The 24,067-nt window shown below is 39.0% G+C and overlaps 1 pseudogene; it reads left to right on the top strand.

The window, feature by feature from the left end:
• The first annotated feature begins 8,740 nt into the window (after positions 1-8,740).
• LOC118238700 lies at positions 8,741-20,711 on the top strand (annotated as a pseudogene).
• The last annotated feature ends 3,356 nt before the right edge of the window (positions 20,712-24,067 follow it).

Here is a 24,067-nt window from a genome sequence, read left to right as displayed (position 1 = left end):
ATACAGGGGAGGGCCTAGGCCCTGCCCCAGATGACTTGACAGATTTTGATGATTCGCTCATGGAAGGCCTCACCCTCCCTGGGGAGTGGGTGGGTGATGGGATGGGCAGATTTGTGGGGGACATGGGAGAATGGGAGAGAGAGGGAGCTGGGAGTGATATGTAAAATAAGATTGTTTCTAATTTAAATAAAATTTATAAAAAAGAAAAATGTCAAAGCAGGAGCATATTCAGGCTGGTACTGGGAAAGTAACTTATAATTCTCTCATACAATACATTCCTACTGCAGTATCCTTTCCCTCCACTCCTCCCAGTTTCCTCTCCCCACCTTCCCTCTCCCCCAGATCCATTCCTCTGTTTCTCTTCAGAAAATATCAGGCCTCCCAGAGATATCAGCCAAACATGGTTAAACAATAACCATAAGACTAGACACAAACTCATATCAGGGCTGGTGAGACAACTCAGTAGAAGGAAGAGTCCCCAAAGCAGGCAAAAGTGTCAGAGGTACCCCAACTTATGATGTTAAGAGTCCCACAAAAACAACGATCATAACATATTTGTAGAGGACCTATTGAAGACCCAGGCTGACTCCAAGATTGCTGCTTCAGTCTCTAAGCCACTATAAACCCTACTTAGTTGATTCTGTTGGCTATGTTCTCCTAGTGTCCTTGACCCCTCTTCCTCCTACTTTTCTTCCTCCTTCTTTTCTGCTGAGTTCCCTGAGCTCTAAGGGGAGTGACCCAGTGGAAATCTCCAATTTGGGCTCTCTCTCCACCTAATGTTTGGCTGTGGGTCTCTACATCTGCTCCCATAAGCTTCCAGACAAGGCTTCTCTGACAACAATTGGACTAGGCAACAATCTATGAATATAGCAGAATATCATTTTATTGATTTTTATTGCTCCTAGGTCTCTCTGGGCTATCCAGCTTCCAGTTCCTGGTCATCTAGGCAGTGTCGAACATGGGCAGTGTCCTGGAATAGGCCTCAAATTAGACGAGTCAATGAGCAACTCTAGTTGCTAAAGAGATCGGCACCATTAAAGAGAAACCTCTTGTAACAAAGTTAAAGAGTAAGAGAGGTCTCCTGTGTACCAAATTTCATCCACTGGAAGCTCCGTCTCAAAACTTGGAAACATTGTCCACATTTGGGAACAGGAAAGAGGAAGTTCTGGCTTAACATGGATGTGTTTAGGTGTCAGGTTCACCTGGGATGGGGTTGTGATTGTTAGTGTTAACCGAATCCCCTGGAGATGGGGATTCCAATCAAGATGGGCTCTACTTTGAAATAAAATAAACCCCTTTTTTCTTTAAGTTACTTTGCTAGAATATTTTATCATAGCAACAGAAAAGTAAGTGCTTTATAAACACTAGTCATAATCCATAAGGAGAAAAATGTTCCAAAACTCATAAGACAATGAAAGAATCATCTCAAACCCTAATTGACAGCCAGGAGGCAGGTGCAAATGGGATAATGAGAAGTGAGAGCTTGGGTAGGTGATCACTTTCTGCCACAAGGGCAGAAGCATTAGACATGAAGTACATGCAGTTTGGGGTGAACTGTTTGTCAACCTCACATTGTGAAAGAGAGAGAAGCATACATATTTTACATAAGGTCTGATGAGCTAGGGTTTTGTAGTTTGGAGACATCTGACATCTTGAAGAAACACCTTTCTTTTCAGGAGAGGACTTGAACATTGCAGCTGAAAGTATTAGATTGCATAGCATTCATTTGTTGAGAGAAACATTTATTTGTTAGCTATTTGTAAGGGTGTTAATTTGGGATGATAACAAAAGAGTCTATTCATATGTTTGCAATAGTTATAGGTCATATATAAAAGCTTTATTGTATTATCTACTTTAGGCAATTAGTTCTATTTTCCTATCCAAGTACTTTGAGAACTATATGGAAGCAGAATTGATGCCTCACTCAATGAATACTTTTAACAGAGAGGATGTTAAACATTTCCGGATTATGTGAAAATGATTACCTCCTTCTTGTCCTTGTCATTCACCCCACTTATCCACAAGTCCCTTTTCTTTATTCTGTTTTGTGATTCACTGATTTTAGTTGAGACCTCCTATGTGATCATGAGTTTGGAACTACCCATTGGAGCCTGGTGGATTTACCAGTGGGTATACAAACGAAAACAATGACTATCCATCTCCTAGAATCTGTCAGTACTCAAAAGTTCCCCCAAAGAGAAGGAATGTCTGATGAAGGGCTTCCTGACCCATGACTGACTGTTGACGAATATTCTTGTACAGACCTAGTTGTGTCCAATAGCAGCTATAGTGGTTTCATGTTTGTAGTGGCTGTACTATGTTTTAAATACAGAAAATGGTAGTCCTTTTCCCTATCTTCATGTTCATACAGACCTTCTGCTCCTTCCAGAATTCTCCATGAACTTTAGATATAAATCTCATTTTTTAGGACTAAGCACTTCCCAGTGATTATTTCTCAGTATCTTAAGTAGTCTCGAATTCACTATCCTTCAATGTCCAGGTCAGGTCCTGACAAGACACTATTAGTTTTAAAGCTTACTAGTTTCAGACAAAATTCTGGGTGTTGAAACTTAGCAAATAGAAATTGTTCAGTATTAAAGCAAATAATATTATCTAGTAAAATTTTAATGGAGAAGTGTTCTCACATGGGACATGAAGATTATACCCAGAGTGATGTTGACTCTTAGAGGCAGATTTTTTTTTAACGTGCTGTGAGGACAAAGTACCTCCAATAGGAAGGACCACTGAGGGCTCCATGAACTGTAGGTTCACCTTGAAAATTGCGATGCCTTAGTAAAAAATGATACCCTGACAAATGAAGAAACTCTCTTTTCAGTCATATGGATGCTTGGTTTCAACAAGGATTTCATATACAAAAACAAGAATACAAGATGGGCTGTTAAGTGAGACTTCTCACAGAAACCTCTTGGTTTTTCAAAAGTGTATTCTCAGAACGTGTAAGGCCCTTTCTCACACAAACACAGCTGTCATTCCATCTTTTGAGTGTATTTGGTTCTTAATGGGTTTCTCTAACATTTTTTGTTCTAATTTAAATTAAATGTCTACTTTTTTGCAAACTAAAGAAAATTATTGTTTCTTAAAATAATTATACTGATCAGCATTTAAGATATCCAGAGTCAGTTGTCTGGCCTTAACTTTAGGAATAAAAATTTTCCTATCTGATATGTATTTAATTATGCATATCATACATTTTATATTCTTATCACATAGCAAAGCCTGTGACTAGAGTATGTTCTATGTTTTTAGTATTCTATTTTTACTAACACAAGAAAATGGCATTCAGCTTTGGAAATGTTAAATGATTATTAATTAAAGATATAAGCACAGTTAAATGTACAAGAAATGATAAAAAGGAAATTTATTTCCAACTAGCACTGTTATATTATTTGCTCCATTTTCATGGTGTGTATCACAGCTTGCTTTTAATATGAGTGAAAGATGAAAGTACAAGTGTTTTATTCCACAAACATACACTGAGCTGTGAAGGAAAACAAAGGCGGTTTTGTTTCTATACTCACAATTCTCCTGATTTTGAGGCTTTTGCTTTCTGTGGGTTTTGGTGCTAATTTTGAGACTTCTCTAGCCTACATAAGTTCCATGTGCTACTGAAGATGAGGCAGAGGAGGAAGAGGGGAAGAAGACACAGAGCATCTTTAAGACTCATGCACCCACCCTGCACAGGACACAATGAATTGACAGTTCTCTGACCTCTACCCAATGGTTTTAGACACCAAGTAAATGGGAAAGTGAGGGGGAAAAAACCAACAGAAATCATTAATGGAAAATTAGGAGAAAATGGATACCACCCATTTTTTCAGTATCTTTTCACACATAGAAGATTATAGATATGAAGGGAGTTGTCAAATAAGGGCACCCCACTTGTAGGTTTAATTTGATACTTAAGTTTCATGCAATCTAAATCAAAACCCAAAGGCTTGGTTAATGTCATATCTTATAGGCATAGTGCATCCAAAATTCACAAGGAGCCACAGAATTCAAATAAATCTCAAGAAAGCTAAACAGACCATTCTAATCAAGAGGATATGGCAGGTATGAAAAGCAACACAGAGACCAGTGGAGCAGGCCCGAGAGCCCCAAAATAAAATCACAAAAGTCAAGCTTAAACACATTAGTAGAAAAAAGATAAAAACAAAAATAGAAATAGTTCAACTAGAAGATAGAAAAAGAACCCAAGTAGGCATTTTTTTCTGAAAATATATGAATCATAAATTTGCCCCAACATCACTAACTATGGAGGGAACAGGATGATTAAACACACCCTGAGCATTAGACTCACATCTGTTAGAATGGCTGCTCCCAAAAGGCAAGGGGTTACCACTCTTGAAGACAGTATGTTTAGCCTAAACATTAATGGCAGAGCCATCTCTTCTGCCTGAGAAAATTTTCACAGCATTAAAAGCAGGGCCACAGTTAATCTTGGCTTTGATTTTAGGTGCATCTGGAATCAACTAAGAGATAGGCCTCTGGACATGAGTGGTAACCCATGAGGGGTTACCTAGGCTAAAAGTTAACCTTTGAGAGTGTCTGTGAGGGCTTTTTTGGTTAGATTAGCTTAAGTGGAGAGACACAACCTTAATAAACCTGGATTTTCAGGGGCAGCCCTGAGAGGTCAGAGGGAAAAGGCTTTTTATCCCCCCTATCTGCCTTCCTTTCTTGCTAGTGAGCTTATGTTCCCCTCGTGCAAGTTCACCCACTCCATTGCTGCCACCACAGCTGCTGTTACATTTCTTCACTGATATCCAAGCCCAGCTTCTTTGGGCCTCCTTTCCCTTCAGGCCCTGATGAAAAAAGAATGGCCATGCCTTGCTTGCTTAACACCGAAACTTCTTCTCACACCAAAGAAAAATGAACTACACTGGCAGCAAATTATGCCAGGAACTTTGGCCACAATGGTACTGCGTGCACTAACGTCTCAACAAAGAGCACACATTAGCTTCACAGCCCATGTGTAATGAGGGTCACTCTCAAATTGCCCTTGGTAAGAACTGCAACTCACAGATGAGAGACAGAGTAGAGAGCTCTCCCCCATCACAGACACAGACTGCTTTTCTAAAGTCACACCTCAGATTCTGTGTTGCAGACAGTGTTTTCTGGTTCCACTTACAAAGGGACTTTGTCAAGATCAGAGGTCAGGTGCATTGAATAAAACAGGTCTCAATTTAATGAGAACCAGGGATGGGAATACTGCATTCTCAGACCCTTGTTGGAGCCTGTATCTGGCCCATTGTATTGACTTTTTAAGACACCCAAAGCTTATTTGTGTGCCCCTCACAGCCGATCCTGGAGTTCAAGATGGCTTTGAGGTATTACTTTCTTTATGCCAAGCTACAGAGCACATGCTCCATCAATGATTTAAAAGGTCTAACATTTCTTGAAAAAGAAAAAGAAAAAGAAAAAAAAACAAGTGAAAGGCGGTGCTCTTTCTGTTGATGCTCTGGTCAATATTCTGCCTGGTGATGGCAGAAAACTTGGTAAATAACATCAGAATGCTCTACTCCCACTGGATTAAGGGACATAGTCTGTTGACCTTACTCCTGCCAGCCTTCACATCTCATGGATTTCTAGATGAAAGATGAACGTTCCATACAAACACTGAGATAATTGTGACTCTTGATTTTACTGTTTTGGAATAGTTCCCTGTTCAACATGTGAAAAATTTCCCTTGTTTTTATCATTAACACTGTCTGTTTACCAGGTGAAAGTCAAAGGCTGATGAACACACTGTCAGAAACTGCACTGGACCATGTCAGCTTCACACTCCACACTTGATTCACTGCCACCTTCTGTCAGTCTCTGTTTCACTCACAGCTTCTTTAGGTGATGCCCTCTACACTTCCTCAGTGAAAGTTAAAAGTTGATGAATACTCCCAAGGAAAGATCCTTTGAAGACACCAAAGTCCCTTCCCTAATGACCTAGCCCATCATTTTTTTACCCTATGTACCACCATCTAAACACAATATTCAAGAAGGTTAAGTTAAAATATTCAGAGAATGATCACAACAATTTTGTAGAATCATCCTCTGCTCTGTTGAACTCATTTTAGTACGTTTTTAATTATTCTCAGTTCCTAGTGAAGCATTATCTGCCTATGAGCCTTTTCTCACAGGTTCATTTCTGATGTTTCTCTTGGAGGGCTGACATTACATATGCCTCATATTTGGATCAGTTTTAAATACCTAGGGAGTTCTTCTCAAAGCAGTCCTTTGTAGAGAACTCACTGCTGCCTCACTCTTTTGTACCCACGGTTTTAATCTTCTTTTAGTTAGCACAATGACACCTTTCTAGTGAGCTAGGAGATGGATTAAGCAACACATCTGCATCAAAGAATATTCCATCTTGTGTGGTAGATATTCAAGATGGCCAACCTCTAATTGTCTTTGCATCTCATTTTCACTTCAGGTCTACTTCTCCTCTTAGCTAACTTTGCAGACTTCATTGATACATGGCAATATAAAGACTCCTGATCTCTCAATAGAGACTCAGATCAAATATTGCTTCTTGCTGTCACACCCAATGCTTTCTATAGTGGAAGTGTTAATTATGTGTTACCCAAATCTCCCTTCAAGATCATGTGTGGAGTCTAAGCTGGATCAATTGTTGACTTTGACTCTGAGAATATTATTATGGATGAAGGAATCTGTTCTATCAATATTGTATTATTGACTTAAGTCCTCATGCCCTGTCAGTTCTCAATTTTGAGGTACAGCTCAACACTCCTATGATGATATGATAGAACTCTCACAATCATTTCCATTTTTGCAAGTCTCCTAATCGCCACCTCCATTGTATGACAGGCACACCAACTCCTGTCCCTGCCCGAGCCTGTTTGCTTCATCCTTGTGCACATAGTCAGAAAAAAAAGCTTCATGCTAACCTCTCCATTCAGCCTAGACATAGACAATCATGACCGTACCTTTCATTTTGTTGTTGATTTGTACTGCAAAGCCATGTTTCTGAAACAACCATTCTAGTAGGCCATGGCATCTTAGGTAAATTCATGAGTCAATGTCAAACAATGGATTAAGAATTACTGCAAACACGAGCAATACATTTTGATAAGCAAACATGCTTAGAAAACATCTGTGTTTACATGCCTTAAATACTATTGAGACTCCAACAGAATACATAAGTAGCTGCATAGTGCCACGAATATTGCAGTTACTCAGACATGTTATTGCACTGTAAAGAGTTTCAATATGCAAACTCTTAAGACATAAAATCCTCGGTTTCTCACAAACATATGTCAAGTAGAAACTGCCTAACAGCATGGTAGAGAAATTCCAGAAACAACACAAGGCAAGGTTCTTACTAGTATGCATGGCACATAAACTTTCTTTTTAAAAGAAACAAGAATATTACAGGCAATATATAAAAATTACTACTAATACCATATTTGAAAAATGTATCTGCGTTTGAAGCAAAAATAAGAATATGAGTATATGATATTTTTCAAGGTAAGCTTTAGTGCACTTCATTATATAAATTTTAAAATTAGGACATAAATATTTTTGTTAGCCTGCCATAGCCACAAAGCTAAAGCCCTTCTAATTATGACTATGAATGACTTGTCTATTTTGGTTTCCCTATCTGTAAAATGGAGATAACAGTATTTGCCTTCCTCGGAAGGTGCTAAGATGATGCATTGCCTAATGTGTATAATGAACTTTGAAGACAAACACTTTCACATAAATGCTAAGTGTTATTATTGTGCATAAATTTATGAGTTACCATAGATGTACAATTCCAAAGAACATGTTAAAGGGAAATTTTGTATTCTTTGGGTTATACACCAGAATTAAATATACATATAAGTGACAGCCCTCTAAGTACCAAACATAGACAAGACTGATTTTGTTCAGATTTTCCTTATAGGTAGACTGGTGTATAATTCAATTAGACAAAAAAATTAAAGAGGCATAAATTAACTTTAAAATCATGAAGTGTTTGGCTTTCAAAGCTTTGCCCATTTTTATTGCAATTCTCAATTATCTGAGGTTAATAAAACTACCCATTTTCAATTACTTTATGACATACAAATTTATTGAAGAGTACTGGGATTTTACTCTCCATCATGGACAGTGAAATTTTGTCCAAAAATAATTATAATACTCTTGATCATTAAATGTTGTCTTCATTGTCAAAAGGTATAACTTCTTTCAATATAGCCACCTCAGGAAAAATAAATCACTTTAATACAGAGAAGGCCATGTTGGAAATCTCTTGAGCTCATTATCAAAGTAACTCTTCTGTGTTTTCTGCCTTTGTGTTATAAGGAATTTCAAGGACAGACAAGACATGCATTTTTGCTTAACGTGTGACATGTGGTATTTATTCCCAGGTAGCTATCTGTCTGAAGTACTTGCGAGTTCTATTTTTGTTGTACCCACAAACCCACAAAGACAGGGGTTTAGAAAAACAGAACATAAACCCAATAGGAATGTCAATGGCAAGATTCTCAGGATTACTCTACCATCTCATTGTTGGGTTTGGGGTTTGGCTCTCATCCATCACAGGATCTTTCAAAAAAAATCTCAAAAGTTACAAAGATTTGTCTCTTTTAAGGTTTTAATTTTAGCTCCTTTAATGGTAAGCATTTAGAAGTGGGGTAGGCTAGCCCAAGTACAGGGATGAAAAGAACCATATCATTGCCTCTTGTGCTTATTTCATTTCTCTCTTTTTTCTTTATTTTCAGGGGGTTGAGGAATTGTCATCACTTACAAGCAATCGTTTCTCAGAAGGATGCTCAGACTAGCCATTCATGTGTCTGAATAACCACGGAATAATGTCGCTTTCCATCTTAAAAGCAGTGTTAATTTGTTTTAAGTTTGAGTGTTGCCAGCTAGCACCATAGACATTTGATGAGATGGGGCTATACTGTGAGGAAAGTTAGTGCAAACAAAGGTATCAATGAGTTCCCCGATAGATGGAAGAATTGAGTTTACACTGCACAGTATTTTTCAGAATTCCAAATACAGTAAAAACACACAAAATTTGAGTGTTTTATGCTAAGTGCAATATTAATTTAGCTGGGGAAGACCATCACTATGCTTTCTGAGAGAAACTTCAAAAGCAAGGTCTCCTTACTCCTCTGACTCATGTTTATTTACATTAAGCACATTCTGTGTACCGTACAAGTAGTCCATGAGGGATACAAAGAAGAGAATCAAATCACTTTTATAAAGATTATTTATCTTGTATTTATTTATGACCTGCTCAGATAGTTTACGAGTAGAAAGAAAGGCTGGGCCTGTCTATGCTTCGGGAGGTCCCATGTCTCAACAGGATGGATTATCTTAGAGAAAATGGAGAAAAGAAGACAGAGAAGGAGAGATGAAAAGGGTGAGAAATGCATAAATAAAGGAGGGAATTTGGGAAGGATTAAGAGAGGGAAGGGAAGAGGAAAGAACACAGGAAAGGAGTCAACTTTTCTCAGTACCCAAATTTAAACATCAACATGAGCAATAACAAAGGGAGTCTGATTAGTGACGGTTTTTATTGCTGTGAAGAGACACCACAACTATGGCAATACTTATAAAGTAAAATGTTTAATTGTGGTGGCTCACTTACAGTTCAGATATCTAGAACATGGTTGTCATGGCAGGGAACATGGTGGCTGGGAGTATGGTGGTATGCAGGCAGGCATAGTTCTGGAGAGGGAGCTGAGAGTTCTTACAACTTGACTCACAGGCAACAGGAAGTAGTCTGTCTCAATGAGTGTGGCTTGAGCATGTATGAGACTTCAAAGCCTGCCTCCACAGTGACACACTTCCTCCAATAAGACCATACCTACTTTAATAAGGCCACACCTCCTGATAGTGCCACTCCCTTTGGGGACCATTTTCTTTCAAACCAACACAGTAGTTTAGATACTAAAATTGATCCATATGGGCTCATTTGGAGATATTTCTGAACTTCCATGTCTGCCTGAAATTGCAGTTTCAAGGAGTCAAACTCATAAGGCTTCAATTCCAATAGAGAAGAAATACATCTAGTGTTGGAATAGATGTTGTGACAGATTGTCTAATTTACAAAGATATTTGCTTAGGTGGACAATTCATTTAGATTGAGAAAATGAAAACTTATTTAAATGAGTCATATATTTTCTTTAACTTAATAGGATAAATGCAGTTCTTATATTCCTAAGTGCATTTTAAATACTTATCCTTCTACCTACAGGCTAGTGTAGCTCTCTCCTCTCATCAAAGAACTTCTCTTGGGGCAAATGGAGACTATTTCATTAAACCAGAACCAGTCAAAATACAGAGATCAACTAATTGTGGGGATGCCCATCCTAATTCGTCTACAGCATAACTCCTGCATCTAAGGCTCAGGGAACATCTTAAGTGGAACACTATGTATTTCAGGTCAGTGTGACATGCATTTCCCATCATGGAATTAATATGCATTAATTCCACTCCTCTTAATCAATGTCTTTTGACCCTACAGCCCCTTCTAATTCTACTTCCTTGCATGCTTTCTTTTTGGAGTTTGCATGTTGCCTCAGGCTGTTGTCTCTGCTGTGTAACAAATCATTTTTGTGCCTTATCCACGTGGACTGTTACAGAGTACTCCAGGGAAATGAACTCAGCATAGTTACCAGTGCTATTGTCACACACTCGTCCCCAGGTAGAGAAACTTCTTACCAGTGTGTTTAAAGAGTTGTGTATTACCCAATTGTCTAGACTGACAAAGATAAATCTGTGCCTCTTAAGTAGAACTAAAAGAATGCATTTTCTTAGCCGACACTAAACTTTTCCCATTAAAAAGGAAATACTTCTCCATTCCAAACATATTGGAGCTAGAATGTGCAAAATTATTCTAGATCTATGAATTAAAATATTTTACCAACCTGATCCTTAAGATGCCTGAAGGAAAAACAAGAAATATAATAACAAACTAAGTATTACAATAATAAACTAAGCAAAAGAGTTATTTTTAGGAAGATGCCACTGATGAAGTCCTAGTTTTGAAAATCTAGCCAGGCAAAGTCTGCAGAGTTGTCATGGTTCACGTTTTCCATGTGGGAGAAATGGAAAAGCCAGTCTTTGGTAAATGAGGACAGAACTCCTCTTGTGAGACTTACATAACCCAGATGTGACTGGCCCCGCAAGCAGCCTCCTTCTGTTCCGTCCCCATTCCCACCTTGAAAGTGAGTCTTGCACTTCAAAACAGCTTCTAAGCAAGATTCGATTCAATGTGCATTAAAAGAGGCAGATATTTTCCTAAAAAGAGATTACATAAGAAAAGGGAAAAAACAAAACAAAACAAAACAAAAAAAAAAACCTCATTATTTCACCCAAACCCTTTAAAGTATTTTCCTTGTATGTTTCCCTGGAGGTACCAGGCCATCTCATTTCTAAGTCCTTCACTAGTTCCTCTCTCTTTTTCTGCTTTATCAACACAATTCCTGTGGCAACCCCGCAGTGACCTCTGATCTCTTATTTCCCAGGAAAGCCATGCTGAAGTGTCACTGCCCTTCGTAAGTAGCTCTTTGAGATACATAAATGACAATGTTCTATCTAGAAAGTTAAGTTACCCAGTGTCTCACAATGTCTTAATAGATTTTTTTTTTGATTTTTAACATTTTAAGCATAGGAGGGTGAGTGTTTTCTTCAAATAAAGATTTAAGACACAGATTTTCTACTGGTGGGTGCCCTGAAAATGTTCTGCACCCAAGGTGTAGTATAGATGGGGTAGTCTAGAGCAAATCACCATCCTCTAGTTACAATATACAGATTTTTTACTAAGTTGAAAAGAAGATGAGACATTCAAATCTGTTTTAAACAGTTGGTGATGAGACAGACTCCACAGAAAGGCCTTGGTATTCTGGTATGCCCTCTCCTCTGACTTTGGCAGGGAAGGATGTGCAGGAAAAAGGAGATGGGCATACAGGTCTGGCCTGAAACAGTCCTCGTAATGCAGACACAGCAGAAATTTTAAATGAGGAAATGTGCCCGTCACTTAGTTTGGTTCCCATACTGACCATTACCCTTCCAGTGCTTTGCCAAAGAACTAAAATCTGAATCCTGGGTACAAGTGTTTTATAAGGAAGAGCTAAAAGAGCTACTAGTTCCCCTGAAAGACGTCTAAGGGACAAAATACAATTTAAAAGGCTTGAAGAGGCATTCTTTTCACCATTACAAAGAAAGCAGAATTAATTGCTTCAGAGCCCAGAGAACTCCTGAGAACAAAAGCATCAGTTTGATACTTTGAAGGCCTTAGGTTAGAGGAATAGAGTTCTCTGGGGTGGGGGCAAACTGCCTGGTGACAGAGAAACGTCAGCAAGGGCAGCAATACCTGGAAAAGTGGATCAGTACAGTTTTCTGCCAAAGTCAACATTGTTTTCTGAACCCTGGAAACTTAGCAATGTGTTCATATGCCTTGGAATTGTGAGAGATATTGAAATATGAACTAAATAGAGGTTTAATATTAGTAACGCTCATAAGAGATGTAAAGAACCACAGGATGAATTGAGTAGGTAGATGATATATAATAGACAATTATATAATAGGATGATAGATCTAGAAGTGCATAAATAATAGATAGATGTATGATTGATAGACAAATAGATATATAGATGATAGAAAATAAGATAGAATAAAGGATCACTGTCTTGTATTTATCTTAATGGGAGACATGTCTAGGAAGAGGCCAGGACTAGAAGGAAGAACCAAAGCAGAAAACACTGTATTAGCTAATTGTATTTAATTCCTAGTACATGTGATGATATCTAGTACATGTGATGGTGTCACTGATAATAACATTTTTCAGTAGCAGAAGATTAAAAATGTAGTGACTTACGGTTACCCACCATGCAATGATCCTGAAGTTGGTCTCAAGTTAGATAGCCTGGCATTGTTGCTTATATGTTCTAGAATTAAAATATAATGGGGATATTTAGGTTATAGTAATGTGATAAACTGGACTACTATACACTTTAAAAATCTTGAGTTTTTAAAAATGTTGACATACTTGTTTCACATACAATTAGTTTGATTATATACATGCATACATATTTATTACAGTTTTTCTTATTTTTTGTAATTTTTATTAGTTCAAATTAGGAACAAGCTTGTTTCACATGTCAATCCCTTCTCCCTCTCCCTCACCTCCCCCACCCCCCCCCCTCCTCCCAACCTACCCCCCACCTCAACCACCCTCCACTCCCCAGGCAGGGTAGGGCCCTCAATGGGGGGCTCCCCAAAGTCCACCACATCACCCTGTGCTGGGCCTAGGCCCTTCCCCATGTGTCCAGGCCAAGAGTGCACGCCTTCACGTGGGATGGGCTCTCAAAGTCCCTTCTTACACCAGGGAAAAATACTAATCCACTACCAGGGCCCCCCTAGAGTGCAGAGGACTCCTAATTGACATCCATATTCAGGGGTCTGGATCAGTCCTGCACTGGCCTCCCAGACAGCAGTCTGGGGTCCATGTGCTCCCCCTTGTTCAGGCCAGCTGTTTCTGTGGGTTTCACCAGCCTGATATCAACCCCTTTGATCTTCATTCCTCCCTCTCTGCAACTAGGTTCCAGAGTTCAGTCAGTGTATATCTGTAGGTGTCTGCCTCTGCTTCCATCAGCCACTGGATGAGGGCTCTAGGATGGCATAAAAAGTAGTCATCAGTCTCATTATAGGGGAAGGGCATTTAGGATGTCCTCTCCACCATTGCCTAGATTGTCAGTTCGTGTCATTCTTGTAGGTCTCTAGAAATCTCCCTAGTGCCAGATCTCTCCTCAGACCTATAATGGCTACTTCTAATATGGTACCTCTCATCCTGCTCTCCTCTATTCTTCCAACAACTCAATATTTCTGCTCCTCCATTTCCTCCTCTCCTCTCCTCTTCTCCTCCTCTCATTCTGGCAGCTCCCTCCCGCTCTCTCTCTCTCTCTCTCTCTCTCTCTCTCTGAGAGAGAGAGAGAGAGAGAGAGAGAGAGAGAGAGAGAGAGAGAAAGAATGAAATATCCTATAGAGACTACCAGTGCCCAACATTATGAAAAAGAAATGTTTCCCACCAGCTATCAATGCCAGGATCCCTTCTGTAAGCCTCATCTTATTCTAACCACTTTGATCAATGACTCATCTCTCCATTGATTGGTGCCCCCTGCAAAAAAATAAAAAGTTTCTCTGACCAAATAAGAGAGCAGTCCAAGTCTACAGTTATAAACATAAATGTCAGAAAAGCATCCAACTAAATAACAATAGCAAGTTCTTCCTGGTGCCTGTGAAACTTCTAGTCTGCACGCCTGTGCTCTTCACTTCTAGTCTGCACACCTGTGATCCTCACTTGTTCTCAGATTTAGATTCTGCCCTGGGTCCTCCACTACCCCTGAGACTACTCTAAGATGTAGAGCTCCTAAATTGCTTGTGAGTCTTACCATGCTCACAATCAAAAATCATGATTTGAACAAATAAAAAAAAAACATAGACTAAATTATGTGCCTTAAGACTATTTGGAAAGTCAAAAAGGGTGTGTGTTCTACTTTATCGTACATATGCCTTAAAAATAAAACTTTGTTTTCTGAAATTACACTTAGTAAATTGAGACAATCATATTTTAGAAATTAGTTGCTCTGTTTTATATGTATGTACTTTTTCTCATACATTCTTAAAAATCGAAGTGACCATTGCAGCCCATTCCAATATCATATTCTGCTGGAACAAATCCCATCTGTAAGTTGCATTGTTAAGTGAATTGCCCACTCTCACAAATCCTGGCTGTCTGCCATTCACTCTGCATACTTCAGGCCTTCCTGCTTATGTATTCTTATTTTCTGATTTTTTAAATAAATTATTTATTCTTTTAAAATTCATTTTACATTCCAACCACAGTTCTCCCTCCCACCCCTTCTTCTGCACCCCCTACCACCCTGCAAACCCACCCTCAGTTTACTCCACCTTACTGGTAAGGGCTCCCATGAGGAGGCAATAAGGTCTGACACAATAGGTTGGGGTAGGGTCAAGCCTCTTTCCTATGCACTAGCTGAACATGGTTTCTTACCATAGGGAATGGGCTCCAAAAAGTCAGTTTATGTACCAGGTTTTCATTGTGATCCTACTGCTAAGGGATGCTGGAGAGGGACAGGGATGCAGTGGAAGAGCAACAAAATAGACATCTTGATAGAGAGAGCCACTATGGGGTCAGGGAGAAACCTGGTGCTAGGGTAATTCCCAGGAATCCATAAGGATGACTGCAGATAGGACTCCTAGCAAGAGTGGAGAGGATGCCTGAACTGGCCTTCCCCTTTAATCAGACTGGTGAATACCACAACTATCATCATAGAGCCTTCATCCAGTAACTGATGGAACCAGATGCAGAGATTCACAGCCAAGCAGCAGGCTGAGCTCAGGGTATCTGGTTGAAGCAAGGGAGGAAGGAACATATGAGCAAGGGTGGTCAAGTTCATAATGTAGACATCTAGAGAGACAGCTGCACCAAGCTTGTGGAAACTCATGAACTGTAGACCTACAACTGTGGAGACTCCAGGGGACCGAACTAGGCCCTCAGTGTGTGGGAGAAGCTGTGAAGTTTGGACGATTACGTATTCTTTTTAATATTGTTTTGATACAACATTTTAAAAGTTTCAATTTTCTGACTTAACTTCTTCCTTTCCCTTCATTCTTTCATAGTTTTCTTTTATATCACTGTAACATATCTATTTTTCAAAATTTAGTGTCTTTATGATTTTATCCATTGCACTTGCCATTATGTGAATATGAGAGAATAGTAATAAAAAGATGATTAAGAATTCATTATTTCAACTTGTCCTGGCTGGGCAGAAATCAACTGTGAGCTGTCCAGTGACATTGGGCCTGTCATATGGCGGCATAGGTGAGGGAGAGATATGCCTCCCATGCACACACACCATGCTCCTTGCCACCTGTGGCAGTCAGGTGAGCTGCCTCAGGGACATGATTGCTGAAGAGCTGGTCCTTCCCCCCACCAAATGCAGCACTCAGGAGAAATGGCCCTGGACCTTGCCTGAGTAAAACAGTAAAGCTGGCCCTATTGGTATGGGTGAGCTGGCCCCACCCCTGCTGCCTGCTTCAAGCTTGGGCAGTACTGGAGTGCTCACTCGGGCGGTAATGATGATGAAGAAGAGCTGGGGGGCTGACCAACCCAGCTAACTTCCAGGCCCAGAGACAGGGCTGAGTTAGATCACCCCAATATCCACCTCATCTATGAACTTCTGGAGTATGTGAAGGGGCGGGATCTGTAGTTCAGAAGTACAGGATCTCCAGGACACAAGGCAACAACAGGATATCCAAGAGGACTCCCAATGAGCACCCAGTATTGATAGTATAGTAGAAGCCAAAGGCCTTGAACCAGACCAATGAATCATTGCAAATGAACACTTACAAGTAAAGATATATGGACTAACAGGTATACTGTGTGACTCACTGGACCAACCTACAGCTTCCATGCTAAGATTTTTGGAGTTTTTATGTTTTGTTTTTGTTCCTTTATTTTTTGTTTTAGTTTTCTCTTAAATTTTCTTTTATTTTATTTTGAGATGAAGGTTGCAAGGGCAGAGGGTGGATATGAAGGGATGAGGAGATGAATGGGATCAGGATCTATGATGTGAAATCCACAAGGAATCAACACAATGTAAAAAAAAAAAGAGAGAATGCATTATTTCTTAGATGCAAATAACAATAAAAGATATAACAAGAATTTAAGAACATGAGAAAATGGGAACACAAATAGCTCAATAGTTAAGGACAGTAAAATCCCATTTCTTACAATGTAACCAGAGTATTTGCATTTTGTATTCTATTGTAACTAGTTTGTGTTGTCTGTGCAGTTGTGTGTGTGTGCGCATGCACATGCATGCACATGATCTTTCGTGGGCACACATGCACGTGGCTGCTCATGTGTATAGAACGCAAAGGTCCTCATTGTGTGTCTCTTCTCAAAAGTTCCACATCTTTTAGGTCTTTAACTTCACTTGCACTTTATGGATTGGCTAAATGATTGGCTTTAGTGTGTAGATTTTTTTAACCTTCTAAAACTATCAACACAAAGATTCCTATTGAAAAGTATGAAAAATAATTACTGTATAGATATTTACTTGTATTAACAATTTTAATTGTTCATCTATGTGTACAATAAAATTTCATTTATTAGGATTACATAAGAGAATCTCAGTCTCACTGCTGTCAGTGACTGGGACTGCTGAGTCTTGTTATGTCTGCTGCCCTCCAATCTACACACAGGTAACAATGAGCTGGTGCAGAAGGCCACACATGCCAAGCCTGCTGAGTGATGCGATGGCATAAAGCCTGCATGAAATCTATAACTAAGCAAGAAGCTAAGTATTTAATGAGGAGAGTTACTTATCCAAGTGTGGTAGGAGCCCATAAGTCACCTTGGATCATCATCTGAAGTACTGAACAAAAGATGAACTGGGCTGGAAAAAACCCAGATGGCTGAAAAACACAGATGGAGAATTGAGACAGAAGGAGGAAATATTTTCAGTGATGCGCTGTCTCTTCGGGGACATTTCTTGATCGCCAGCTCTTCACAGGTAGAAAGTTTTCCATTTGAAAATGAAGATAGACTGCCATCCCCTCTTGGCTGAGGTTGCTGCTGGCTCTGACAAGAAAGGATTTTTAGATCAGCCACAAGCACTCCAGAAGCCTTTGAAACCAGCAAAAAGGAAGCGAGACCAACACATCCCATCAGATTGGGTTGGCCTGTAACTTCTCTGTGTACTATCATGAGATTCTGAACTCCACCAGACAAAGCCTACTCTCCTGCACAAACATCTTTTGATGAATTCATTCCTGAACTTGACACAGCAAGTGAAGAGTCATAGGCAGACAGCATGGGAATGATGCAGCTACCGAGAGGATGATGTGACTTTGGACATCCAATACTCAATGAGACAAGCAGAGGCAGGAAGAGTAGAAGACTAATATTCCTTCCAACATTTGCCTGCCTCATTTTAAAATTGGCACAGTAGGTCAACATCATCCATGATGCTCCATGTTTTTGTTTCATGATTTCTGTTGAGTGTATCTTCCTTCTATTAGAAGGTCTGTATTTCACACACAGTTTTGAGTGTTGTACTATTATGGGAGTAGAATCAGTTAGCATTCAGAGAGCTACTCAGTTCTATCTTGTGGCTATTCTGGGGATGTGGAGTTTTTATAAAAGTTATAAACATTTTGTGTAGCACTTTTGGTATACTGTGGCTTCACCGTGTTAAAACTGCTTTCTATCTTAAAAAATGAAATCTTTCCACAAGTTGGTTTGTCCTATTGGAAAACAGAAAAAGGGTCACTGGTTGAGTCACAAGGATAATTAGTTAAGGTACCATGGGTGCTTTAGGTTTTGGAGCACTCACAGTTGTGTTACAAACAGGTATCTCATGGATGCATATTGGAAACCTGTTACCTCTTAAGGAAGTCTGCAACAGCTGACCCATGACATTTCTCTTTAAATTTCATTGACCAGAATTAGTTACATAGTCAATAAGACTATAAAGAAAGAAGTAGAAGGGTTTGTGTTGGAGCATCAAGAAATGCTAACAGCATAAAAGAAAACAGGAAGCAGGAAAGAGCGACAAATGCTACATGTATTTCACACACACAGACTATCAATAAATGAACAAATAAACCATGCTCATGATTTCTCTTCTCTAGAATATTGCTAAATCTCTTCACTATTAATAACTGAAGTTTGAGTTTCAATGCATTCTTTTCCTCCTCTTGTATGCATGTACTCTGCACACTTACTCTCCATGCCAAGCTGGAAGTTGTAGCCTTGGTGTTAGTGCTTCCCCCAAATTTGTATGTTATAATCTTAAACTCTGGGATTGTCCCTAAGAAAAAGTAGAGCCCTCTCATTCCCTTCCTTAATGCAAGATTCCTGAGGGAAGAAAGTCATCTGTGAGAAACAATTCTCACTGGACACCCAATTTGCTAGCACTCTGATCCTGGACTCCTCAGCCTCTATACCTATAAGAAACGTTTTTCAGATGTCAATGAGTTATACTGCCAATGGTGTCTTTTTAAGGCTGCTAAAATTGACCACTGCACTAATTAACTTTGTGTGACCCAAGCTTCTCTATCAGTAATGATTGATATATTCCTAGTAGGGAACTTTGTTTCCATATCTGCAATTCAGCCACATTCACTATTCACAGATGCTAAAGGCATGATTGCTGCACTGCTCCACTGTGTGAGACACAAACTCAAAGCCACAACATCTCTGATACCCTTTGACTTTGACAGCAGTGGGCCTAGAAATAATTTCTCCAGGTAGAGATTTTAAAGGGTCCTCTGACTTTAAGACATTAAGCAATTGGCTTGTTGGATTATTACCTAATCACCACTAGAAGTCTTTATTAATCAGTTCCCATCTATGTTCATATGGTAAATGGGTCTGTAATTCTCTCTTTTTTTGGAGGGGGGCTTTATGCCATTTGGGTATCAGGGTAGTTATGCCTCATACATGGGTTAGTGTTTCTTGTGTTTCTACTTTGTGGAATAATTTGAGGGTATTAGCATTAATTCTTCTTTGGAAGTCTGGTAGAATCCTGTGATGAAACCATTCAATCCCAAGCTTTTTATGCTTCTATTTTGCTAGGTGTTATAGGTCTATTTAGTTTGCTTATCTGATCTTGATTTAACTTTGGTAAGCGATATGTATCAAGAATCCTATCCATTTCTTTTAGATTTTCCACAAAATTACCAGCTTTAAAATATGCCTTTGTAAAAAAGTAAAAGGAAAGAAAAAGAAAAAAATATGCTTTTGTTATTTAGAGACAACATGAAGTAACATGTAAGCTGTGATTCAGGTCCCTAAAAGCTATTAAGAAAAACTATTAAGGATAAATACTATTAGCTTCTATTTTCACTTATTGAGAAATTAAAATTCAATTGACAAGATTTACTTCTTGTGGTGATTTGAATGAGAATGCCCCACCCTCTTTAGGCTTGTGCATTTTAATCTTGCTCTCCAGTTTATGGATCTATCTGGGAAGGATTAGGTGTGGCCTATTGGAAAAATTGTCACTTGGAATGGTCTTTGAGGTTTCTGCCTGCCTTCGGCTTACATGTGATACACACAATTAGATGCACAAAAACATCTGGAAGTTTTGGTAAAAAGTGATGATTGATTTAAACTTTTCAAGCTCCCAGTTACTGCTCCAGCAACATGCCTCCCTGCCTGCTGCCATGATGGTTATGGATTCTAAGCCTCTGAAACCATAAACCCAGAAATTAAATGCTTTCATAAGTTACCTTCATTGTGGTGTTTTGTCATGGCAATAAAATATAACTAAGATACTTCCTCCATTTTATCTGAGCTAAGCATGTCCACATATTAATCACATGATAACTGCAAGGATAGCAAATGCATAAAAGGGTTAAATCAGGCATCGTGTCTCCTAAAACTGCCAGGCTGTTCAGGAACCTAATTTTATGCATCCTCTGCCATAATTAGAAATTCGTTTTGTCTGAAATAATAAGAAAATAATTTGTTCCTTATTGCTTACAAGAAGTCACTGGAAAAATATCAATGCTTTGCAAATGACAGAAGCAACAGTTTTGTAAAATGACATTTTGATTTTTAACATGGAAATGAATAGAACTGTTTAATTCTCAAATGGTATTCAAAGTGTTGATTTATATTGGTTTCAAAGGATTCCATCTTTTAGAGGTAGGTGTTGATATATTAGTTAATTGATGTTACTTCTCTGCCTATGTATACTCATTAAAGGCATATGGACTGTATTTGATTTATTAATACTCTGAATTTATAAGTATATTTAAATGTTATTATAACTTGGAGTTTTTACAACTAGATACATTTTTGCCCCGGCCCTCAGGGCTCCAGTAATTCGTGAGTCCAAGGTGGATCAAGCCTGAAAATAATGGGCGGGAAAGAAGAGCCAGACCAAGCAGAATCTTTGTCAAGGTCTTCCTTTATTGAAACCAAGGGGCTTTTTAAAGAAAAAGGGGGAAGCAGAGAAAAAGGAGGTGGGGGGAGGAATGAATGTTAATTGCTCTCAGGCAGGTATCTGGAATCTCCTGTGTTATGGAAGTGGGGGAAGGGATAGGTGTTACTTGCTTCTCAGGCCAGGTCCCGGAACCTGAGGGGTGGGATGCTAGACTATCTGGTGGCTAGCTAGGCATGGGGGTCACCAAGGCTGGCTTCTGACACATTTTAATGTTTTAACCTGGGGATAATTTTACTTCAAGGTTTTTTCTTATTTTTTTTTATGATTGAATGCTATGCCTAGATGTATGTCTATGTACTACATATGCACCTGTTGCCTATGAAGGCCAGAAGACAGTGTTGGGTCCTCTGGAACTAGAGCTATGATGATTGTAAGCTGCCATGTGTGGTCTAGAACTAAAACTCAGATCCTCTGGAAGAGCATCAAGTACTCTTGACCACTGAGCCATCTCCCTAGACTCTATTTTAAGATTCTTAAAATTTTTCCTTACACTCTCTCTGGTTTGCAAGGTATTCAAACTAGTTAGCACAAGAGTGGGCTTAATCTTCACTAAAGTCATAGAAGTATTAGAATTTCACAAAAGCAAAAGTCAATTATTAATGTGATTGATTGGTTACAACAGAGCATAAGCAATTTAGCTAAAAAGATTAGCATTCTACTTTTCAAGGCACTTTCAAAAGAAAATCCCAAGCACCTAAGTTATAATCAATGTCAAGATTATCCAAATCTATTAATTTTCTGTAACATTCACAGAAGCGTTGAGAAATATAATTAACGACAACAAAAAATTATGTAACAGTGCCACTGCCTAGATAACTGCCAGAAACCTTTAGTTAAGACCACCCCTAAGTAAAACAGAGGCATGTCAGACATCCCTACTTTGGGAACTGGTCCCACTTATATCACCACAGAGAGTGAGACAGCTTCTTGTCCTTGAAGTTTCGAAGTAGAATAAAGTGGAAGTAAAAGAGTACCTGGATTATTAAAAACAGGAAAATTATTTCAAATTGCACTAAACCTTACAAATAAAATATTATTGAGCTTAAGGTTTCCATTTGGAAAAGCTTGCTGCTCTCTGATAAGAGGAGAGCTCATTGGAGCACTTTATCAAATATTCATTTGTTTGATGTAATGTAGTTTACAGAGAGTATACAAAGCACAAAATAACCTTAGGCTTAATTTCTAAAGAAATGTTCTAAATAAGGAAGGTGCCATAAATGTGAGAAGACGATTGTCAGAATAACAAAATTCAATAGGAGATTTTGAAATAATTTTCAAACCTGAATTCTGCCATCTAAGCACAAGTTACAAAGGGGCAAATCATAAAGAATTTGAACAAATAATCTCTTTAAAAAGAGAAGAAATAATCTCTCTTCTCTTTTCCCCATTTTTTGTACCTCTTTCTTCCTGTTTTCCTCCTATTTATATTCAAGATTTTCTTATTTTCTCTCAGAAGTTCTTTTTTTAATCTTTAATTCTTTTTAAAAATTTATTTAAATTAGAAACAAGCTTGTTTTACATGTCAATCCCAGTTCCCTTTACCTCCCCTCCTCCCCTGCTCCCCACCAACCCCCATCCCATCCCCTTTCTGCTTCCCAGGGAGGGTGAGGCCTTCCATGGGGATCTACAAAGTCTGTCATATCTTTGGAGGAGCCTAGGCCCTCCCCCGTGTGTCTAGACTGAGAGAGTATCTCTTTATATGGAGTGGGCTCCCAAAGTCCATTCATATAGTAGGGATAAATACTGATCCACTACCAGAGACCCCATAGATTACGCAGACCTCCAAACTGACATCCTCATTCAGGGAGTCTTGATCAGTCCTATGCTGGTTTCCCAGCTATCAGTCTGAGGTTCATGAGTTGCCCCTTGTTCAGGTCAGCTGTTTTTGTGGGTTTCTCCAGCCTGGTCTTGATCCCTTTGCTCATCACTCCTCCCTCTCTGCAACTGGATTCCAGGAGTTCAGCTCAATGTTTAGCTGTGGGTGTCTGCTTCTGCTTCCATCAGCGACTGGTTCTCATCTTTAGATCATTTAGCAGTTCACTAGTACATTGCCATCATGGTAATAATATGGTAATGAAAAATCAACTCTAACAGAAACTCAGTTCTGGTTTCTGCTCTTGATTTCCACATCTATGAATCAAGAAGTGGAGGCAGCCTTTGAACTGGAAAACTGGTAGAAATGTGGAGCACATGGAGGAGTAGGTGTGAAAAGGCTACAAAAAAACACAACAATAATTCCTCTATTAGGAGTTATTGTTGGGTGGAGATTCTGGTGAGGGTTCAAAAGACAAGAAGATTAAAGAAAGCATAAAACAGTTTAGAAGTTGACCATTGGTTGTGATCAGAATAGTTACATAAACATAGACAGTAAAAGTCATGGTGCTAGCATCTCAAATAGAAATGGTACTATTGGATTAATTGGATACAACTGGAAAATTGCACTATGCCAGATTATCTGTCTTCATTGTGTCCTAAGGCTTTATAGATGGTAAAACAAGAATTATGGAATAATTTATCTGGCATAAGAGACTTCAAAACAACAAACTGTTAAATGAGTACTACCAGCTAGGAAGTTTGCTTCAGGGTTGAAGTTTTGGCAAGGAGTCACTGGTGGCATGCTGCTTAGTGGAACTGTGAGATTAGAGCCAAATTAGGGACCTTAAAAAATCAGGGTCTCTAATCTCAGGCTTGCCTAGAATTCACTATGTGTCCCAGGCTGGCCTCAAACTGATAACCACACTGCCCCAGCATCCAGAGTGTTGGGATTCCAGATACAAGCTGTCACTTTCAGCTTGTCTATAGATATTTTATTAGGTACTCCATTTCATTTAGGAGTATCTTTGTAGAGGTAAGGTAGAAAACACCATTCCATAATGTTAAAGAAGCCTTTGTACCACAGGATAATACAGAGTTGTGAACAAGTGTGGAATTTGGTGTTTCGTCTTGAGACCTCTTCCCATGCTCAACATAGCAAGACTCTGGGGTTCATCATGTACCCTGGAAAACCTGATGTAACTATTAATACTATTTCTCTGAAGTTCGGAACCAGTTCACTTGTG

The sequence above is a fragment of the Cricetulus griseus genome, chromosome 4 (assembly GCF_003668045.3).
Source record: "Cricetulus griseus strain 17A/GY chromosome 4, alternate assembly CriGri-PICRH-1.0, whole genome shotgun sequence".
Lineage (NCBI taxonomy): Eukaryota > Metazoa > Chordata > Mammalia > Rodentia > Cricetidae > Cricetulus > Cricetulus griseus.
Note: the sequence above shows the minus strand (reverse complement) of the source record. Positions and strands in the feature narration are given on the sequence as shown.